Source organism: Lepus europaeus, chromosome 9, assembly GCF_033115175.1.
Source record: "Lepus europaeus isolate LE1 chromosome 9, mLepTim1.pri, whole genome shotgun sequence".
In the NCBI taxonomy this organism is placed as follows: domain Eukaryota; kingdom Metazoa; phylum Chordata; class Mammalia; order Lagomorpha; family Leporidae; genus Lepus; species Lepus europaeus.
Genome location: NC_084835.1, coordinates 69,009,386 through 69,031,428, shown reverse-complemented (window position 1 = coordinate 69,031,428; position 22,043 = coordinate 69,009,386). Strand labels below are relative to the sequence as shown.

The following is a 22,043-nucleotide window of genomic DNA, read 5'->3' as shown; positions in this document are numbered from 1 at the left end:
ACTTCCAATCCGGCTCTCTGCTCCAGGCTGGGAAAGCAGTAGTGGATGGCCCAAATCCTTGGCCCCCCGCACCCGCATGGGAGACCCAGAAGAAGCTCCTGGCTTCAGATAGGCGCAGCTCCGGCCATTGTGGCCATCTGGGGAGTGAACCAGCAGATGGAAGACCTCTCTCTGGCTCTCCTTCTCTCTTTGTGTAACTCTGACTTTCAAATAAATAAATAAATCTTTAAAAAAAAATCCGAATATGGCCAGGAAGCAAGTCTCATGTAAGGCTTAGTATCCTCTATTAATTCATTCAATTCTTGACTGAATTCACTCCCTTGCAATTCTGGGATGGAGGTCCCTGTTTTCTTGGCAGCTGTTGGCCTGAGCCCCCCTTTAGAAAGCTGGTAGAGGATTTTCATAGGCCACAGACCCATGATGCTTCTGATGACTCTGATGCTTCTTCTTTTAACGGCTCCTCTGACTTTGTCAAACAAGCCCATAATGAGCTCTCACTGCCTGATGTGGTTCTAAATGTATAATGGAAATATTTAAAACCAGGAAAGGCTAAAGGAATATGAAGGAAAGCATGGTTTAAACACTTCATTTGAACTGGTGAGCTGTTAACACCAGTAAACTTGGTAAGTTGTACATATATAAAATGTAATACCCAGAGTAATCAATAAAAAGTTATTCCTTCAACCTAGAACCAGATATACTCTACACCATAGAGAAATAAAGATCAAATTGAAAAAAAAAGTTCAAGTAACCCACAAGAAAGAAGGAAAAAGAAAACAGAGAATCAAAAATCAGAGAAAAAAACATAAACAAGTACAATTATCTTAAGTCCTAAAATAACAATTACATTAAATATGAATGACATAAAACAAATCAAGACATACTGTGAAGCTACTATAAGCTGGGCAGTTTGGTCTTGGTGAAAGTGTAGACAAATAGATCAACAGATCAGAACAGAGAATCCAGAAATAGTCCAAATGAATAAAATTAGCTGGGGCTGGGGCTATGGCTTAGTGGGTAAAGCTACCGCCTGCAGTGTCAGCATCCCATATGGGTGCCTTTTGAGTCCCAGCTGCTCCACTTCTAATTCTGCTCTTTGCTATGGCCTGGGAAAGCTGTGGAAAATGGTCCAAGTCCTTGGGTGCCTGCACCATGTGAGAGACCTGGAAGAAGCTCCTGGCTCCTGGCTTCAGATCAAGTCCAGTTCTGGCTGTTGCAGCCATATGGGGAGTAGTTCTCTCCTCCTCTCTCTCTCTCCCTCCCTCTGCTCTGCCTCTCTGTAACTCTGCATTTCAAATAAATAAATCTTTTTTTTTTTAATTAGCTAATCTTTGACAAAGGAGCAAATGTAATTCAATTAAGAAAGGAATGGGGGGGGGGTTTCCAAGATGGCAGAATAGAACAGGTGGTCTGATTTAGGCTAAGTGAAATTAATTAAAATTAATTAATTAAAAAGTAGGGGGCCAGAGTTGTGGCACAGCTGATTAAAGCCCTGGCCTATAGCACTAACATTCCGTATGGGCACGAGTTTGAGTCCTGGCTGCTCACTTCTGATCTGGCTCCCTGCTAATGTGCCTGGGAAAGCAGAGGAGGACGGCCCAAGGGCTTGGGTCCCTGCACCCACGTAGGAGACCCAGAAGAAACTCCTGGCTCCTGGCTTTGGATCGGCTCAGCTCCAGCAGTTGCAGCTATTCACAGAGTGAACCAGAGGATGGAAGATCTCCCTTTCTCTGTCTCTACCTCTCTCTGTAACTCTCTTTCAAATAAATAAAATAATTTTTTTAAGAAAAAAAAGACATGTTTTAGGGGCTGGTGCTGTGGTGCAGTAGGTTAATATTCCGCCTGCAGTGCCGGCATCCCATATGAGTACCAGGTTTATTCTTGGCTCCTCCCCTTCCAATCCAGCTCTCTGCTATGGCCTGGGAAAGCAGTATAAGATGACCCAAGCACTTGGGCCCCTGCACCCATATGGGAGACCCAGAAGAAGCTCTTGGCTCCTGGATTCAAATCAGCCCAGCTTCAGCCATTGTGGCCATTTGGGGAGTACACTAGTGAATGGAAGACCTTTCTCTCTGTCTCTCCCTTTCACTGTATGTAACTCTATTTCTCAAATAAATAAATAAAATCTTTAAAGAAAAAAAGTTGGGCCGGCGCCGTGGCTCACTTGGCTAATCCTCCACCTGCAGCGCCGGCTCCCTGGGGTTCTAGTCCTGGTTGGGGCGCTGGGTACTAGTCCCGGTTGCTCCTCTTCCAGTCCAGCTCTCTGCTGTGGCCCAGGAGGGCAGAGGAGGATGGCCCAAGTGCTTAGGTCCCTGCACCTGCATGGGAGACCGGGAGGAAGTACCCGGCTCCTGGCTCCAGGTCAGCGCAGCACCGGCTGTAGCAGCCATTAGGGGAGTGAACCAATGGAAGGAAGACCTCTCTCTCTCTCTCTCTCTCTCTCTCTCTCTCTCTCTCTCACTGTCTAACTCTGCCTGGCAAAAAAATAAAAAAGAAAGAAAAAAGGTTAAGAAAGTACACTCTCAGGGTAAAGTTGAAGAGGAAACTGCAGTGGGAAGTCCTATGAAAGCAGTAGAAATGACCTGAACCTGTGTGGAAGGAGCAAAGAAAGAATGAAGCAATGGAAGGAGCAATGAAACAACATAGGACCCAGCAGTTTGGATCTAGAAAAAAGCGCCGTCCTGGCAAACCAGATGAGATTGGACAGCATGAGCGCTTGCTGCTGTTAATACAGCTGGAGGGAGAGCTTAGTGAACTGCACTGTTTTTGAGTTCAACTCTGATCCCTCAGGGCACAAGGGTGACTGCTCACCCAGAATGGGGAAATAAACCTAATGTGTGTGTCTCTCTCCCCTTCTTCCCTCTACAACAGCAACCTGTAGCCAGTGGTGGGAGAGTCGGTGTCATTTTTAGACATTAACAGTTAGCAACTACTCCAGCTCTTGTGCACACACCTAGCAACTATTGGGGTCACCTTCCACCCAGTCAGCAGGGGCAACCACAACAGCTCAAGAGCAAATGATGGGGACAGTCTCCACCATGCCAGCTGCACCCACCTGGCAATGGGTGGGGAGGGGAACCATCCCTACAGAAGGGAAGTGTTGCCAGAGGGACTCTCCTATGTGCCCAGAACAACTGTGAAGCAATTGGGGTTGCAGTTGGCAGAAATTGTGCATGCCTGTGATCCAGAGATCTTTTTTTTCCCCATAGATCTTATAAGAGAGAAAAACCCATGTTCTCCACTAACTTTGATTCTGGTTGGGAGGACTGGACTCTATCCAGCAGGCTGGAATACACACGGACAGTGGTTCTGGGAACATCTCAGTCTCCCTGTAGGCAGGATAGACTAGCAAGGTAGAGTGCCCCACTTGCACTCCTAAACTCTGAGAGCACTGAGTGCTGAGACTGAGAAAACACTGTGACTGTGTGAGAGAAGGCAGGGGGAGGCTGGGTTCTGGGCAATCACAGAGGGCTGCTGCACACTCTCAGAGCTTCTTGGCTGCCTACAGCAGCTCATAGCACAGGAAACTGTGCTTACAGGAAGGACTGTACAGATCATATGTGCAGTTCATATGATGGTGTGGGTGAGTGTTGAACACACTGGGGGCTAATATCTGGGCATTCCTCCGCTTGGAAAAAAGGGGTGGTCGCACCAACAGAGGTGTGACCATTCCTCTCATTTAGTTAACTAGAGGACAGCTATCACATGCAACTTGGGTGTTACCCTGGATACTTACTCCATCTTGGAGCACTGACAAGAGATCCCTGGCCACACCCAGTACACACCTTTTGGTATTCACTGAAGGTGTAGACATTCTACTAAGCCACAGAGACATAGCTCAAAAATAAAAGCCATCAGGGGGAAAAAACCCTACAATATTATACAAATGCCTAAAAATAAATGCATAAGTTCAAAAATGAGAATAAGGAAGATACTATGACCCCCTAAAAAGAACACAACAGCATTTTAATATTAGACTGTGTAGATGAAGAGATTGAGGAAATGCCAGAAATGTAATTTAAAAAATTAATCATAGGATTACTCAAAAGCAAACAGAAGCAAATCAACGAGCTAAAGAAAACCATATATGATATGAATGAAAATTTTACCCAGGAAATTGAGATTTTAAAGAGAAATCAAAATGAAATATTAGAAATGAAGAATTCAATAGATTAAATTAAAAATGCAGTGCAAAGCCTTAACAACATAGTTGGTAAGGTAGAAGAAAGAATATTCAAGTTAGAAGACAAATCTCTAGAAATTTTACAGTCAGAAAAAAAAAAAGAAGTTAGAAAACCTAAAAATAGTGTTGGAGATCTATCAAACAACCCAACATACAAGTCTTAGGAGTTCCTGAAGGAGTGGAAAGAGAGAAAGGTCTAGAAGGCCTGTTTAGTGAAATAATTAAAGAAAACTTGCCTAATTTGGAGAAAGAAAGGAATGCCCAAGTATAGGAGGGACATTGAGCTCCTAACAGACATGATCAGAAAATACCTTCACCATGACATTATAGTCAAACCTTCTACAGTAAAGTAAAAAGAGATTCTAAAATGTGCACTAGAGAAACACCAGATTACTTTCAGAGGATCTCCAATTACTCACAGCTGACTTCTTATCAGAAACTCTATAGGCTAGAAAAAAATAGCGAGATATAATCCAAATCATTTTTTTAAAAAGATGTATTTATTTATTTGAAAGGTGGAGTTACAGAGGCAGAGAGACAGAGGTCTTCCATCCACTGGTTCACTCCCCAAATGGCTGCAGTGGCTGGAGTTGGGCAGATCTGAAGCCAGGAGCCTGGCACTTCTTCCAGGTCTCCCACATGGATGCAGGGGCCCAAGGACTTGGGCCATCCTCCACTACTTTCCCAGGTACATTAGCAGAGAGCTGGATAGGAAGTTCAGCAGCTGGGACTTGAACCAGAACCCATACAAGATGCTGACACTGTAGGCCAGGGCTTTAACAGGCTGAGCCACAGAGCCAGCCTCAGTTCAAATCTTAAGAGAAAAAAACTGTCAACCCAGAATACCGCACCCTGCAAAGCTCTCATTTATGAATGAAAGTAAAGTAAAGACCTTCCATAACAAACAGAAATTGAAAGAATTTGTCACTACTCGTCCAGCAGCACCGGCAGCACTATGTAATGATTAAGAATTCGATACAACAGGAAGATGTAACAATAATAAATGTATATGCACCCAATTACAGGGTGCTTGGCTATTTAAAAGAACTGTTAACAAATCTAAAGGAAGACATAGACTCCAATACAATAGTAATGGGGGAACTTTAACACCTCACTTTCATCACTGGATAGATCAACCAAACAGAAAATCAATGAAGAAACAACAGAGCTAATTAACACTGTGGACCAAATGGACCTAACTGATGTCTACAGAACTTTTCACCTCACAGTTGCAGAATACACATTCTTCTCAGCAGTGCACGGAACTTTCTCTAGGATGTACCATATGCTAGGCCATAAAGCAAGTCTCAGAAAACTGAGAAAAAAAAAAGCCGGCGCTGTGGCTCAACAGGCTAATCCTCCGCCTAGCGGCGCCGGCACACCGGGTTCTAGTCCCAGTTGGGGCGCCGGATTCTGTCCTGGTTGCCCCTCTTCCAAGCCAGCTATCTGCTGTGGCCCGGGAGTGCAGTGGAGGATGGCCCAAGTGCTTGGGCCCTGCACTCCATGGGAGACCAGAAGAAGCACCTGGCTCCTGCCTTCGGATCGGTGCAGTGCACCAGCCGCAGTGCGCCGGCCGAGGCGGCCATTGGAGGGTGAACCAACAGCAAAGGAAGACCTTTCTATCTGTCTCTCTCTCTCACTGTCCACTCTGCCTGTAAAAAAAAAAAAAAGAAAAGAAAGAAAGAAAGGAAAAAAATTAAGAAAGAAATAAACAAAATTGAAACCAAGAAAGCAATACAAAAGATCAATGAAATAAAGAGATGGTTTATTGAAAAAACAAACAAAATTGACAGACCATTGGCTCAACTTACCAAAAAAAGATGAAGACCCAAATCAATAAAATCATAAATAGAAAAGGAAATGTAACAACAGATACCACAGAAATAAAAAGAAACATCAGGAATTACTACAAAGAGCTGTATGACAACATATTGGGACACCTAGAAGAAATGGATAGATTCCTGGACACATACAAACTACCTAAATAGAGTCATAAAGACAGAGAACACCTAAACAGATCCATAATCAAAATGGAGATTGAATCAGTAATAAAGACTTTTTTTTTTTTTTTTGACAGGCAGAGTGGATAGAGAGACAGAGAGAAAGGTCTTCCTTTGCCGTTGATTCACCCTCCAATGGCCGCTGCGGTAGGCGTGCTGCGGCCGGCGCACTGCACAGATCCGATGGCAGGAGCCAGGTGCTTCTCCTGGTCTCCCATGCGGGTGCAGGGCCCAAGGACTTGGGCCATCCTCCACTGCACTCCCAGGCCATAGCAGAGAGCTGGCCTGGAAGAGGGGCAACCGGGAAGACCTTTCCAAAAAAGAAAAACCCAGGTCCCAATGACTTCACTGCTGACTTCTACCAGACATTTAAAGAAGAACTAATTCCAATTCTTCTCAAGGTATTCAAAACAATTGAAAGGGAGGGAATCCTTCCGAACTTCTTCTATGAATCCTGCATCACCTTGATTCCTAAGCCAGAAAAAGAAATGACAGAGAGAAAGAACTATAGACCAATATCTCTGATGAACATAGATGCAAAAATCATTAACAAAATACTAGCCAATCAAACCAAAAATACATCAGAAAGATAGTTCACCTGGACCAAGTGGGATTGATACCTTATATGCAAGGATGGTTCAACATCTGAAAACCAATAAATGAGATACACCACATTAACAAACTGAAGACCAAAAACTGTATGATTATCTCAATAGATGTAGAGAAAGCACTTGACAAAATTCAACACCTTTTATGATGAAAATCTTAAGCAAATTGGGTATAGAAGGAACATTCCTCAACATAATCAAAGTAATTTATAAGAAACCCACAGCCAGCATCCTACTGAATGGAGAAAAACTGGAGGCATTCCCATTAAGATCTGGAACCAGACAAGCATGCCCACTCTCACCACTGCTACTAAATATAGTCCTAGAAGTTTGACCCAGATCCATCAGGCAAGAAAAATAAATAAAAGGGATACAAATAGGGAAGAAAGAAGTCAAACTATCCCTATTTGCTGATGACATGATTCTATATATAGGGAACCCAAAAGACTCCACAAAGAGACTATTGGAACTCATAAAGGAGTTTGGTAAAGTAGCAGGATATAAAATCAACACATAAAATAGCCTTTGTATATACAGACAATGCCATAGCTGAGAAAGAATTTCTATGATCAATTCCATTCACAATAGCTACAAAAACATTTAGATACTTTGGAATAAATTTAACCAAGGACATCAAAGATCTCTCTGATGAAAATTACAAAACATTAAAGAAACAGAAGAAGACATAAAAAAGTGGAAAAATCTCTCATGTTCATGGATTGGAAGAATCCACATCATCAAAATGTCCATACTACTGAAAGCAACTTACAGATTAAATGCAATTACAATCAAAATACCAACAACATTCTCCAGAGATCTAGAAAAATTAATGCTAAAATTCATATGGAAACACAAGAGACCCAGAATAGCTAAAGCAATCTTTTTTTTTTTTTACTTGATAGGTAGAGTTACAGACAGTGAAAGAGAGAGACAGAGAGAAAGGTCTTCCTTCCATTGGTTCACTCCCTAAATGGCCACTACAGCCAGCGCTGCACTGTTCTGAAGCCAGGAGCCAGGTGCTTCCTCCTGGTCCCCCATGTGGGTTCAGGGGCCCAAGCACTTGGGTCATCCTCCAGTGCCTTCCCAGGCCACAGCAGAGAGCTGGACTGGAAGAGGAGCAACCAGGACTAGAACCTGGCGCCCATATGGGATGCCGGTGCCACAGGCGGAGGATTAACCTAGTGAGCCACAGCACTGGCCCTAGCTAAAGCAATCTTAAACAATAAAAACAAAGCTGGAGACATCACAATACCAGACCTCAAGACATACTACAGGGCAGTTATAATCAAAAGAGCCTGGTACTGGTACATAAACAGATGTGAAGACCAATAGAGCAGCATAGAAACTCCAGAAATTAATCCATGCATCTATAACCAATTTATCTTTCTCAAAATCAACCCCTGGAGCCTAGACAGTCTCTTCAACAAATGTTGCTGGGAAAACTGGATCTCCTCATGCAGAAGTATAAAACAAGACCCCTACCTTACAACTTTACAAAAATCCACTCAAAATGGATCAGAGACATAAATCTATGATGTGGTACCATCAAATTACTAGGGAACATTGGGGAAATTCTACAAGACATTGGCATAGGCAAAGACATCTTGGAAAAGCCTGTAGAAGCACAGGCAAATGAAACCAAAGTTAACAAGTGGGATTATAGCAAAACTGAGAAGCTTCCACACTGCAAAAGAAGCACTCACCAAGGTGAAGAGGCCACAGACAGAATGGGAGAAAATATTTGCAAACTGAGAAACTGAGAAAGGATTAACTTCCAGAATCTATAAAGAGCTCAAGAAACTCAACAATTACAAAAAAAAAAAAAAAAGAAAAGAAAAACTACTCAAGAAATGGGCAAAGGACCTGAACAGACATTTTTCAAGAGAGGAAATCCAAATGGCCAATAGACACATAAAAAAATTCTCAGGATTGCTAGCCATCAGGGAAATGCAAATCAAAACCATAATGAATTTTCACCTTACCCCTGTTAGAATGACTCTCATACAGAAATCAACAAACAACAAATGCGGGTGAGGATGTGGAAAAAAAGGTACCCTAATCCACTGTTGGTGGGAATGTAAACTGATACAGCCACTGTGTAAGAGAGTATAGAGATATTTCAGAAAGCTAAATATAGACCTACCATATGATCTAGCCATCCCACTCCTGGGATTTTATCCAAAGGAAATGAAATCAGCATGTAAAATAGTGATCTGTACCTCCATGATCATTTCAGCTCAATTTACAATAGCTAAGATATGGAATCAACCCAGATGTCCATCAACTGAAGACTGGATAAAGAAATTATGGTATATATACACTGTGGAATACTACACAGTGATAAAAAATGAAATACTGTCATTTGCAACAAAATGAATGCAACTGAAAACCATTATACTTAGTGAAATAAGCCAGTCACACAAAATACCAAATACCATATCTGTGGTAACTAATAGAGTACTTAAAATGTAATCTATAGGAGCAAAATTGACACCTTGAGATGTGATGATTTTGAATAGTCCTTGCCTTAACTGTCAAACAATGTTTTTCTTGTTTGTTTGTTTTTGTTCTTTTTAAATTTTTTTCTTCATGCTATTCAATGAACTCTCTACTTAGAAGAGTTAATCTTACAAGTATAAAATTAACTGAAAATTAACCTCTATAAAACATAAGAATGGTAAAGGAAGAGGGAAGAGGAAGAAAGGTGGGAGCATAGGTAGGAGGGAGGTAAAGGGGAAGAATCACTATGTTCCTACATTTGTATATATTAAAGGCATGAAGTTGTATTCCTTAGAAAAACTTATTTTTGAATTCAATTTTCCATGAGCTTTGAAGTACCCTTGTAAATATTTTTCAGAATTTTGGATTAAAGTTGTCCAGTATACCTAGGAATTCTGGATATTTGTAAAATCTTCATAATAATTTCTTGGTATACTGAATGTGTTTTCTCCACTAGTAATTCATAGTTCAATAATTTGTATAGAATTGCAAAGAGCAATGTGCTTAAAGCAATATTCCCACCAACCACTGTACATTCATCTGTCATAACATTGCCTTAGATAACTTGAAAATCTAATTTTCTGAGAATAAATTTGAGTCTTGATGTCAGAGCTAATAAATGAGCTTCATTCAATCTATTAAAAAAATAGAAAAAAAAAAAGGATGGGGCCAGGCTGTAGCACAACGAGTAAAGCTGCCACCTGCGGCACCAGCATCCCATATGGGTGCTGCTTGAGTTCCTGCTGCTCCATTTCCAATCCAGCTCCCAGCTGATGAACCTGGGAAAGCAGTGGAAGATGGCCCAAGTACTTGGGCCCCTGCACCCATGTGGGAGACCTGGATGAAGCTCCTGGCTCCTGGCTTTGGATTATCCCAGCTCCAGCTGTTGTGGCCATTTGGGGAGTGAAAGAGCAAATGGAAGAGCTTTCTGTCTGTCCCTCTCTTTGTCTATAACTCTAGCTTGCAAATAAATGAATAAAATATTTAAAAACAAACAAGGAAGAAGGATAGTTCTTTCAACAAATGGTGCTAAAACAACTAAATATCCACATGCCAAATTAAAAAAAATGTAGACAGATTTTATACCATTCAAAAACTTAAATAAAAATGGATCAAAGATATAAATGTAAAATGCTAAAACTGTAAAACTCTTAAAAGATAACAAGGGGGAAATCTAGATGACCTTTGATATAATGACTTCTTAGAGTCACCAAAAGCATTATCAAAAAAGAAAAGAATTGATAAGATGAAGTTTGTTAAAATTATATTGCTGCTCTGCAAAAGACACTGTCAACAGAGAGAAAAAATAACACCTATATTGGGAGAAAATCTTTACAAAACACATTCCTGATAAAGGACTAGTATCCAAAATATACAAGGAATACTTAAAACTCAAAAATATGAAAACAAGAAACCCCAAATGAACAAAAACTATGGACAATCAACTTACTAGAAAATATATACAGATAACTAATGTGAAAATAATATGTTACTAGGGAACTGAAAAATAAAACAACAGTGAAATACCATTACACACCTGTTAAAGTAGCCAAAGTCCAAAGCACTGACAACATCAAATGCTGGTAAAGATATGGAGCGACAGGAGCTCTCATTCATTGCTGGTGGGAATGCAAAATGGTACACAGCCAGTTGGTAAGATGGTTTGGCAGTTTTTTACAAAAATAAGCACACTAACCATACCATGCAGTAATTATGCACCTTGATATTTACTCAAATAGGCTGAAAACTTATATCTATACAAAATTTTGCACACAGACGTTTATTACAGCTTTATTCATAACTGTCAAAAACTGGAAACAATCAAGCAAGAGATCTTTCAGTAGGTGAATGTATAAATAAATTATAATACATCCAAAAAATGGAATATCCAGCAATAATGAAACAAACTATTAAGCAAAGCAAGACATGGAGGAGCCTTGAGTACATATGCCAAAATGAAAAGGCTACATACTATATGATCCCTACAGTCTAGAAAAGGCAAAGTAGACAATCAAAAATATCAGTGGTTGCCAAGGGTTTGAGGGGAGGGAGAGATGACTTGGCAGAGATACAGATATTTAGAGCAGTGGAACTATTCCATATGATTCTACATTGATGGCTTCATTTTACATTTGTCAAATCCCATAAAGCCTCTAAGCATCAAGAGTAAATCCTAATGTAAACTGTGGTGATAACGATGTGTCAAGAGGTGTTCACTGATTGTAACAAATGTACCAGTTCTGGTGTATGATGTTGATAGCAGGGCAAGGATATATGGGAATTCTCTACTTTCTGCATCTTAAGGTTCAGACCCTGGAAGATCAAAGTAATTAGTTCTCTGTCACTCAGGTGGGAGACCTGGATTGAGTTCCTGATTCCTGGCTTTGGCCACAGCCCTGGACATTGTGAATTTCTGGGGACTGAATCAGCAGATGAAAGCTTTTTCTGTTTGTCTCTTTCTCTGCTTCCTAAGTAAAAACAAAACCAAAAAGCCACAAAAGGATCAAGAACCAGAACAGGGGTATGCAGTTAGCTTAGTAGTTAAGATGCTGGTTAAGATGCTCAAGTCCTATATATCAGAATATCTGAGTTTGATAACTAACTCCAGCTCCGAACTCTAGCTTCCTGCTAATGCAGACCCTGGGAGCCAATGGTGATGGCTCAAGTGATTGGGTTCTTGCTATCCACAAGGGAGATTTGGATTGAATTCTCAGCTCCCAACTTTGGCCTAGAACAGTATTGGTTGTTATGGGTATTTGGAGTGAACTAGGTAGATGGGAGCATGCTCTCTTTCAAATAATTTTTAAAAATTAAAATAAAGGTAAAAAATATGATTTAAAAAAATAGAATATCATTGGACCTCTTGACAGTAACCCTGGATGCTGGAAGACAATGGAGTAATACCATAAAAACTCTTAAGTGAAAATTAATTTTAAAAAAAGATTTATTTACTTGAAAGAGAGAGAGAGAGGAAGAGACAGAGAGAGAGAGGGATCTTCCATCTGCTGGTTCACTCCCCAAATGGTCTCAACAACCTGGCTGAAGTTAGGAACTAGGAGCTTTTTCTTCCAGGTCTCTCATGTGGGTAGCAGGGGCCCGAGTACTTGGACCATCTTCCACGTCTTTTTCCAGGTCATTAGCAGCCATTCTAACTGGGGCGAGGTGAAACCTCATTGTAGTTTTGATTTGCATTTCCCTGATGGCTAGTTATCCTGAACATTTTTTCATGTGTCTGTTTGGATTTCCTCTTTTGAAAAATGTCTGTTTAGGTCCTTGGCCCATCTCTTAAGTGGGTTTTTTGTTTTGTTGTGGTAGAGTTTCTTTTTTTTTTATTTTTTTTTATTTTTTTTATTTTTGACAGGCAGAGTGGACAGTGAGAGAGAGACAGAGACAAAGGTCTTCCTTTTGCTGTTGGTTCACCCTCCAATGGCCGCCGCGGTAGGCGTGCTGCGGCCGGCGCACCGCGCTGTTCCGATGGCAGGAGCCAGGTGCTTCTCCTGGTCTCCCATGCGGGTGCAGGGCCCAAGGACTTGGGCCATCCTCCACTGCACTCCCTGGCCACAGCAGAGAGCTGGCCTGGAAGAGGGGCAACCGGGACAGGATCGGTGCCCCGACCGGGACAAGAACCCGGTGTGCCGGCGCCGCAAGGCGGAGGATTAGCCTGTTGAGCCACGGTGCCGGCCGGTAGAGTTTCTTGATGTCTATATATTCTGGTTATTAAACCTTTAACAGTTGCATAATTTGCAAATATTTTCTCCCATTCTGTCGGTTGCCTCTTCACTTTCCTGACTATTTCTTTTGCAGTAAACTTGATTTAAAAAAAAATTATTTCTTTTTGATTTTATTTGAATAGCAGAGGAAGAGAGAGAAAGAGAGAGAAAGAGAGATCTTTCATCCACTGGTTCACTCTAAATACCCACAACAGCCAGGACTGGGCCAGGTAGAAGCCAGGAGCCTGGAACCCAATCCAGGTTTCCTAGGAGAATGGCAGGGATTCGAGTATTTGAGCCATTATTTGCTGCCTCCAACTGTGTATATTAGCAGTAAGTTGGGTTGGAAGAAGTGAAGTAGCTGGGACTCAAACCAGGCAGGCACTTGGATATGGCATGCAGGCATCCCACTTGGTGTCTCACCCAATTGCACAAAATGTCCACCCCTAAATTTGATTACTTAGCCACTCAGAACTACTTTGGGCTTTCAAATTTTTTTCATATTTCTATCATGCTAGAGAATAAGACACTTCTATAAAATAGAATATAACCATCTTCTATTAAGAAGAATAAAAAAATCAAAAACAGATATATAATATACAACATGAATATACACACTATGGTTTTTTAAACTCCTTAAAATTATATAAATCTTTGGTCCCTTATTCTAGATACTATAGAGGGAATCATATTCCTAGTTTACTTTTTAAAATAAAAGTGAAAATAGTAAGTAGAGACTTTACTTATACATTAACATACACACTAACACAAAGACACATAAACACAGGCATAGTCACAGATTTGAGGTCAAAATAGTAAGTAGAGACTTTACTTATACATTAACATACACACTAACACAAAGACACATAAACACAGGCATAGTCACAGATTTGAGGTCAGAGACCTTGGTCATAAGTACGATTCTGAGGGCCAGTGCTGACTCAGCAGGTTAAAGCCATGGCTTCCAGCCCCATCATTGCATATAGGTGTCAGTTTGGGTTCCTAGTCACTACACTTCCAATCCAGCTCCCTGCTAATGTGCCAGAAAGCAGCAGAAGATGGCGCAAGTCCTTGGGCCTCTGAATCCACATAGGAGACCAGGAAGAAGCTCCTGGCTCCTGACTTTGGACTGCCCTGACCATAGTCATTGTGGCCATTTAGGATGTGAACCAGTGGATGGAAGATTCTCTCTCTCTCTGTCTTTCTCTCTCTCTGTCTTTCTCTCTCTCTCTCTCCTCTCTCTTTCTCTATAACTCTGCCTCTCAAATAAATTAAAAAAATTGATTCTGTTATGTACTAGCTTCCTGACAGCACAAATTAGTATGTAAAGATTTATTTATTTATTTGAAAGGCAAAATTAACAAGAGAGGAAGGGAGAGAAATCTGCCTTCCTGGGGCCGGCTTTATGACATACAAGGCTAAGCTGCCGCCTACAATGCTGGCCAGTTTGAGTTCTGGCTGCCCCACTTCGGATCCAACACCATACTAATGCACCTGAGAAAGCAGTGGAGGATGGCCCAAGTCCTTGGGGCCCTGCCACCCACATGGGAGACCCAGAAGAAGCTCCTGGCTTCTGACTTTGGCTTGGCCCAGCCCTGGCCGTTGAAGCCATTTAGGGAGTTTTTAACCAGCGGATAGAAAATTGCTCTCTCCCTATCTCTCTCAGTAACTCAGCCTGTCAAGTAAATAAATCTTTTTTTTAAAAAAAAACTTCTTCTGGCTGGCGCCGTGGCTTAACAGGCTAATCCTCCGCCTTGCGGCGCCGGCACACCGGGTTCTAGTCCCGGTTGGGGCGCCGGATTCTATCCCGGTTGCCCCTCTTCCAGGCCAGCTCTCTGCTATGGCCCGGGAAGGCAGTGGAGGATGGCCCAAGTCCTTGGGCCCTGCACCCGCATGGGAGACCAGGAGAAGCACCTGGCTCCTGGCTTCGGATCAGCGAGATGCGCTGGCCGCAGCGGCCATTGGAGGGTGAACCAACGGCAAAGGAAGACCCTCTCTCTGTCTCTCCTCTCTCAGTATCCACTCTGTCAAAAAAAAAAAATGCAAAAAAAAAAAAAAAAAACTTCTTCCATCTTCTGGTTCACTCCCCAAATAGACACACAGTCAGGAGCCTGGAACAACGTCCAGGTATCTCACATGGGTGCAGGGGTCCAAGGACTCAGGCCATTTTCTGATGCTTTCTCAGGTGCATTAGCAGGGAGCTGGATTAGAAGTGGAGCAGACAGGACTCTAGTCCATATGGGACACTGGCATTGCAGGCTTTACCCACTAAACCACAATGCCATCCCCTAGAGACTCAGTGTCTTTATCTATAAAATGAAGACATAAATGTGAGTTATTGTGAGTAAAATGATATAATTAGATAAAAATCTAAAACTGTATATGGCACATAGGCCCTAATAAATATTAATAAACTTAATAAAATTAATTTAAAATTAGATATATTAACTTGCATTCATCTAATACCTTAGTCTGATGCTTTATTCCATTTAAGTTATGCTAAAGTTTATTTCCTTTTTGTTTTTTTTGGGCATATTTGAGAAGCAGAGAGACAAACAGTAAGGTAGAAAAGGAAGAGAGGGGGCCCCATATGGGTGCCAGGTTCTAGTCCCGGTTGCTCCTCTTCTGGTCCAGCCTCTGCTGTGGCCCGGGAAGGCAGTGGAGGATGGCCCAAGTCCTTGGGGCCCTGCCACCCACATGGGAGACCCAGAAGAAGCTCCTGGCTTCTGACTTTGGCTTGGCCCAGCCCTGGCCGTTGAAGCCATTTAGGGAGTTTTTAACCAGCGGATAGAAAATTGCTCTCTCCCTATCTCTCTCAGTAACTCAGCCTGTCAAGTAAATAAATCTTTTTTTTAAAAAAAAACTTCTTCTGGCTGGCGCCGTGGCTTAACAGGCTAATCCTCCGCCTTGCGGCGCCGGCACACCGGGTTCTAGTCCCGGTTGGGGCGCCGGATTCTATCCCGGTTGCCCCTCTTCCAGGCCAGCTCTCTGCTATGGCCCGGGAAGGCAGTGGAGGATGGCCCAAGTCCTTGGGCCCTGCACCCGCATGGGAGACCAGGAGAAGCACCTGGCTCCTGGCTTCGGATCAGCGAGATGCGCTGGCCGCAGCGGCCATTGGAGGGTGAACCAACGGCAAAGGAAGACCCTCTCTCTGTCTCTCCTCTCTCAGTATCCACTCTGTCAAAAAAAAAAAATGCAAAAAAAAAAAAAAAAAAAACTTCTTCCATCTTCTGGTTCACTCCCCAAATAGACACACAGTCAGGAGCCTGGAACAACGTCCAGGTATCTCACATGGGTGCAGGGGTCCAAGGACTCAGGCCATTTTCTGATGCTTTCTCAGGTGCATTAGCAGGGAGCTGGATTAGAAGTGGAGCAGACAGGACTCTAGTCCATATGGGACACTGGCATTGCAGGCTTTACCCACTAAACCACAATGCCATCCCCTAGAGACTCAGTGTCTTTATCTATAAAATGAAGACATAAATGTGAGTTATTGTGAGTAAAATGATATAATTAGATAAAAATCTAAAACTGTATATGGCACATAGGCCCTAATAAATATTAATAAACTTAATAAAATTAATTTAAAATTAGATATATTAACTTGCATTCATCTAATACCTTAGTCTGATGCTTTATTCCATTTAAGTTATGCTAAAGTTTATTTCCTTTTTGTTTTTTTTGGGCATATTTGAGAAGCAGAGAGACAAACAGTAAGGTAGAAAAGGAAGAGAGGGGGCCCCATATGGGTGCCAGGTTCTAGTCCCGGTTGCTCCTCTTCTGGTCCAGCTCTCTGCTGTGGCCCGGGAAGGCAGTGGAGGATGGCCCAAGTGCTTGGGCCCCTGCGCCCGCATGGGGGACCAGGAAGAAGCACTTGGCTCCTGGCTTCGGATCGGCGCAGCGCTGGCGTGGCGGCCATTTGGGGAGTGAGTCAGTGGAAGGAAGACCTTTCTGGCTGTCTCTCTTTCTCACTGTCTATAACTCTACAAGAAAGGAAGGGAGGGAGGGAGGGAGGAAGGGAGAGAGGAAGAAAGGAAGGAAGAAAAGGAAGAGAGAACTCTCATTTCCTGGTTCACTCCCCAAATGCCCCCAACAGCTACAGCTGGGCTGGGGTTAGCCTGGGTCAGAGCCAGGAGCTAGAGATACAATTAGGTCTCCCACATGGGTGGCAAAGAATATTGAAAGAAATATAATTGGGGCTGGCGCTGTGGCGCAGCAGGTTAAAGCCCTGGACTGAAGCGCTGGCATCCCAGCATGGGTTCTAGTCCCAGCTGCTCCTCTTTTGATCCAGCTCTCTGCTGTGGCCTGGGAAAGCAGTAGAAGATGGCCCAAATCCATGGGCCCTTGCACCCACGTAGGAGACCCAAAAGAAGCTCCTGGTTCCTGGCTTTGGATCGGCGCAGCTTCGGCCGTTGCAGCCATCTGGGGAGTTAATCAGCGGATGGAAGACCTCTATCTCTTTCTGTAACTATGCCTCTCAAGTAAATAAATCTTTTTTAAAAACTAAGTTATTAAGGTGATACAGACTATTAGTATATAAAAAGGAATATTAATAACTAAAATAACTTAGAGATTTACAACCTATTAAATTCTTTTTTATCTGTTATCTCATTTGTTTCTCTCAATAACCCTCTAAGGGAGGCACTGTCATAGTCTTCATATTCCAGAAGAGAAATTTGAGATCAGAAAGTATATTCCCCATTTTCATCATTTAACCCTTCTGCCAAAACTCACCAAAGATAGTGTTCCTGATCTTTAGCAATAAGAGCTATTTCCTAGTTTGTAGCACTTTTTTTTTTATTAAACTTTTATTTAATGAATATAAATTTCCAAAGTACAGCTCATGGGTTACAATGGCTTCCCCCTCCCAAAACTTCCCTCCCACCCACAACCCTCCCCTTTCCCGCTCCCTCTCCCCTTCCAATCACATCATGATTCATTTTCAATTCTCTTTATATACAAAAGATCAGTTTAGTATAAATTAGGTAACGATTTCAACAGTTTGCCCCCATATAGCAACACAAAGTGAAAAAAAAAATACTGTTGGAGTACTAGTTATAGCATTAAATAAGAGTGTACAGCACATTAAAGGCAGAGATCCTACATAATATTTTTTTAAAAATTAATTAATTTTCTATGCCATTTCCAATTTAACACCAGGTTTTTTTTTTTTTTCATTTCCAATTATCTTTATATACAGGAGATCGATTCAGTATATAATTAGTAAAGATCTCATCAGTTTGTACCCACGCAGAAACACAAAGTGTAAAAATACTGTTTCAGTACTAGTTAAAGCATCACTGCACATTAGACAACACATTAAGGACAGATCCCACATGGGATGTAAGTACACAGTGACTCCTGTTGCTGACTTAACAATTTGACACTCCTGTTCATGGCGTCAGTAATCTCCCTAGGCTCTAGTCATGAGTTGCCAGGGCTATGGAAGCCTTTAGAGTTCGCTGACTTTGATCTTATTCCGATAGGGTCATAGTCAAAGTGGAAGTTCTCTCCTCCCTTCGGAGAAAGGTACCTCCTACTTTGATGGCCCCGTTCTTTCCACTGGGATCTCACTCACAGAGATCTTTCATTTAGGTCTTCTTCTTTTTTTCTTTTCCATGGTATCTTGGCTTTCCATGCCTACAATGCTCTCATGGGCTCTTCAGCCAGATCCGAATGCCTTAAGGGCTGATTCTGAGGCCAGAGTGTTGTTTAGGACATCTGCCATTCTATGAGTCTGCTGTGTATCCCACTTCCCATGCTGGATCTTTCTCTCCCTTTTTGTTGTTGTTGTTGTTGTTGTTCTAGTACTAGTGGTTGAACTCTGTAATTAACACACAATTATTCTTAGGTGTTTAAATTTTAACTGAAAAGTGATCCCTGTTAAATTTCAGAGTGGAAAAAGAGAGGGAGGAGATGCACAGTTTGGGACATGCACAATCAGTCTTGCCCCAAATGATGGAGTTAGTAATGTGCCAGGGGATTCCAATACAATCCCATCAAGGTGGCATGTACCAATGCCATCTCACTAGTCCAAGTGATCAATTTCAGTTCACATTCGATGGCTTGGATAGGTCTAAGAAACAAAGGGATCACACAAACAAGACAAGTGTCTGCTAATACTAACTGATAGAATCAAAAAGGGAGAGAAAGATCCAGCACTTTTTTTTTTAAAGGCCCATGCCAGGGAAATAACAGTCACAAATAGCAAGGGGTGATTATTTCCTCCACCAATTATACAACAAGCCATTCTGTCTTATGCTGCCTTGTTAGGACTAAAAACAACCTAACAAAATTCTCTACTATTCAGAGCTCCAGAAATAGATATGAAGTCAATCTTGGCTCCCTTAGGAATTTAGGCTGGCATTTAGGGAGTGGGAGTGTGTGTACTGTGGCATTAGGGGTCACTCTAATGCTTGGTCCCACTGATGTTTTCTGGAAGAACGTTAGTTTTGAGGAACTGTAAGACAAGGAAACAGGCTAGAGTTCTCAAATTGTAAGGAAATACACAACCGAGGGTTCCATATAGAATTTCCAACTTCATTTAATCTACTATCTCTACTAACCACCACAAAATGTGTTCTAGAATTTTCTCTTTGGCTAATGTGAGGTTGCCTTGTATTTGGAGATTATACGTTTCAGTCACTACACAGCTCTCAACTTGTTCTGTTAAGCCTAACAGTTCTGTTTTTAGAAACATGTAAACTAAAGAAGTTTCTAACTGAATTGGATTTAGATATGTGACTGGAGAATGTGAGATGGAGTACTTCCAGTTTATGAATCTGGAAAGCTTATGTTGAAGCATATTTGGAAAAATATTATTAGGGATAAAGTGATACATTGTATAATTACAAAAGGGTAACTCATCCAAAGATATAATAGGGGTTGGCATTTGGCCTGGTGATTAAGATGCTGGTTGATACACACACATCCCATATCCGAGCACCTGGGTTTGATGCCTGTAGCTCCTCACTCCAGCTTCCTGCTAAGGTGAACCCTGGGAGGCAGAAGTGATGACTCGATAATTGTGGTCCTGCCACCCAGGTAGGAGAGCCAGATACAGCTCTTGGTTCTTGGATTCGGCTACAGCCCAGCCCAGCTGTTGTAGGCATCTGAGGAGTGAACTAGCAGATGGGAGCTCTCTGTCTTTCAAACAAAAAGAAGATATAACAATCCTGAATGTGTTGCACCTAACAATAGACTTTACAACATATGAAATAAAAACTAATAAAATCAAAAGAAAAATAGAGAAATCCACATTTATATATGGAGATTTCAACACGTCTTTCTCAGAAATCAATAGATTTCAGTTCACAATTGATCACACTGATAGGTCTAAGAGTCAAAGGGATCACACAAACAAGATTAGTGTCTGCTAATACTAACTGATAGAACAAAAAAGGGAGAGAACGATCCAACATGGGAAACGGGATACACAGCAGACTCATAGAATGGCAGATGTCCTAAACAGCACTCTGGCCTTAGAATCAGCCCTCAAGGCATTCAGATCTGGCCAAAGAGCCCATGAGAGTATTTTAGGCATGGAAAGCCAAGACACTCTGGCAAAAAAAAAAAAAAAACCTAAATGAAAGATCTCTGTGAGATCCCAGTAGAAAGAATGGGCCATCAAAGAAGGAGGTACCTTTCTCTGAAGGGAGAACTTCCACTTTGACTATGACCTTATCTAAATAAGATTGAAGTTGGCAAACTTCCACAGCCTTGGCAACTCATGACTAGAGCCTACAGTGATTACTGATGCCATAAACAAGAATGTCAAATTGTTAAGTCAACAACAGGAGTCACTGTGTACTTACTTCTCATGTAGGATCTCTGTCCTTAATGTGTTGTTCAATGTATGGAAATAGTATTTTACACTTTATGTTCTGTGTGGGTGCAAACTGATGAAATCTTTCTTAATATATACTAAATCGATCTTCTGTATATAAAGATAATTGAAAATGAATCTTGATGTGAATGGAATGGGAGAGGGAACGGGAGCTGGGAGGGTTGCAGGTGGGAGGGAAATTATGGGGGGGGGGAAGCCATTGTAATCCATAAACTGTACTTTGGAAATTCATACTTACTAAACAAAAGTTTTAAAAAAAAGAAATTAATAGAAATTTTTCATTTAAAAAACAGTAATATTTGGGCTGGCGCCGTGGCTCACTTGGTTAATCCTCCACCTGCGGCACTGGCATCCCACATAGGCACCGGGTTCTAGTCCCAGTTGCTCCTCTTCCAGTCCAGCTCTCTGCTGTGGCCCCAGAGGGCAGTGGAGGATGGCCCACGTGCTTGGGCCCTGCACCCATATGGGAGACCAGGAAGAAGCACCTGGCTCTTGGCTTTGGATTGGCATAGCTCCAGCTGTAGTGACCATATGGGGAGTGAACCAACGAAAGGAAGACCTTTCTCTCTCTCTCTCTCTCACTGTCTATCTGTCAAATAAATTTTAAAAAAAAAGTAAGGTTTAAAAGAACAGTCCTATCAACCAACTTTATCTTATTTTTTTTAGAATATTCTACCTAACATCAGAAGAAAACTTTTTTTCAAATGCACATGGGACACTTAGCAAGATAGATATGGTCTGGACCATAAAACACAAGTTTAAACAACAGCATGCACAAGAACAAGCAATTTTATAGTGAGAAAAGTAAACTAGAGGTTGCAAGGAGCTGGAAGGAATGGAGGGTTTTTGTTTAATGAGTACAGTTTCTCTTTGGGATGATGGAGAAGTTCTAGAAATAGATAGTGGTGGTGATTATATAACATTGTGAATGTGCTTAAAGCCACTGAATTGTGCTCTTAAAAATGGTTAAGACTTAGGGCAGGAGTTTAGCTCAGAGGTTGAGATGCCTACATCCCACATTGGAGTCCTTGAATTTAATTCCTAGATCTAGCTCTTTACTGTGGTTTCCCACCAAGGCAGATTCTGGAGGCATGGTTATGGCTCTTAGTAGCTGGGTTCCAATATTCCACACTGGTGATCTGGATTGCATTCCTGGCTCCAGCCCCAGGCCAGCCTCAGCCCAGTCCCTGCCATCAC

General features: G+C 41.9%; 1 long non-coding RNA gene across 1 annotated transcript in view; it reads right to left on the bottom strand.

Moving 5' to 3' along the window:
- Window positions 1–10,837: 10,837 nt before the first annotated feature.
- The window catches only part of LOC133766567 (uncharacterized), a 31,879-nt gene continuing 20,673 nt past the window's right edge, over window positions 10,838–22,043 (bottom strand). The window contains exon 3 of the long non-coding RNA XR_009866724.1: window positions 10,838–10,909. This is a non-coding gene — a long non-coding RNA (uncharacterized LOC133766567). The remainder of the gene's footprint in view (window positions 10,910–22,043) is intronic.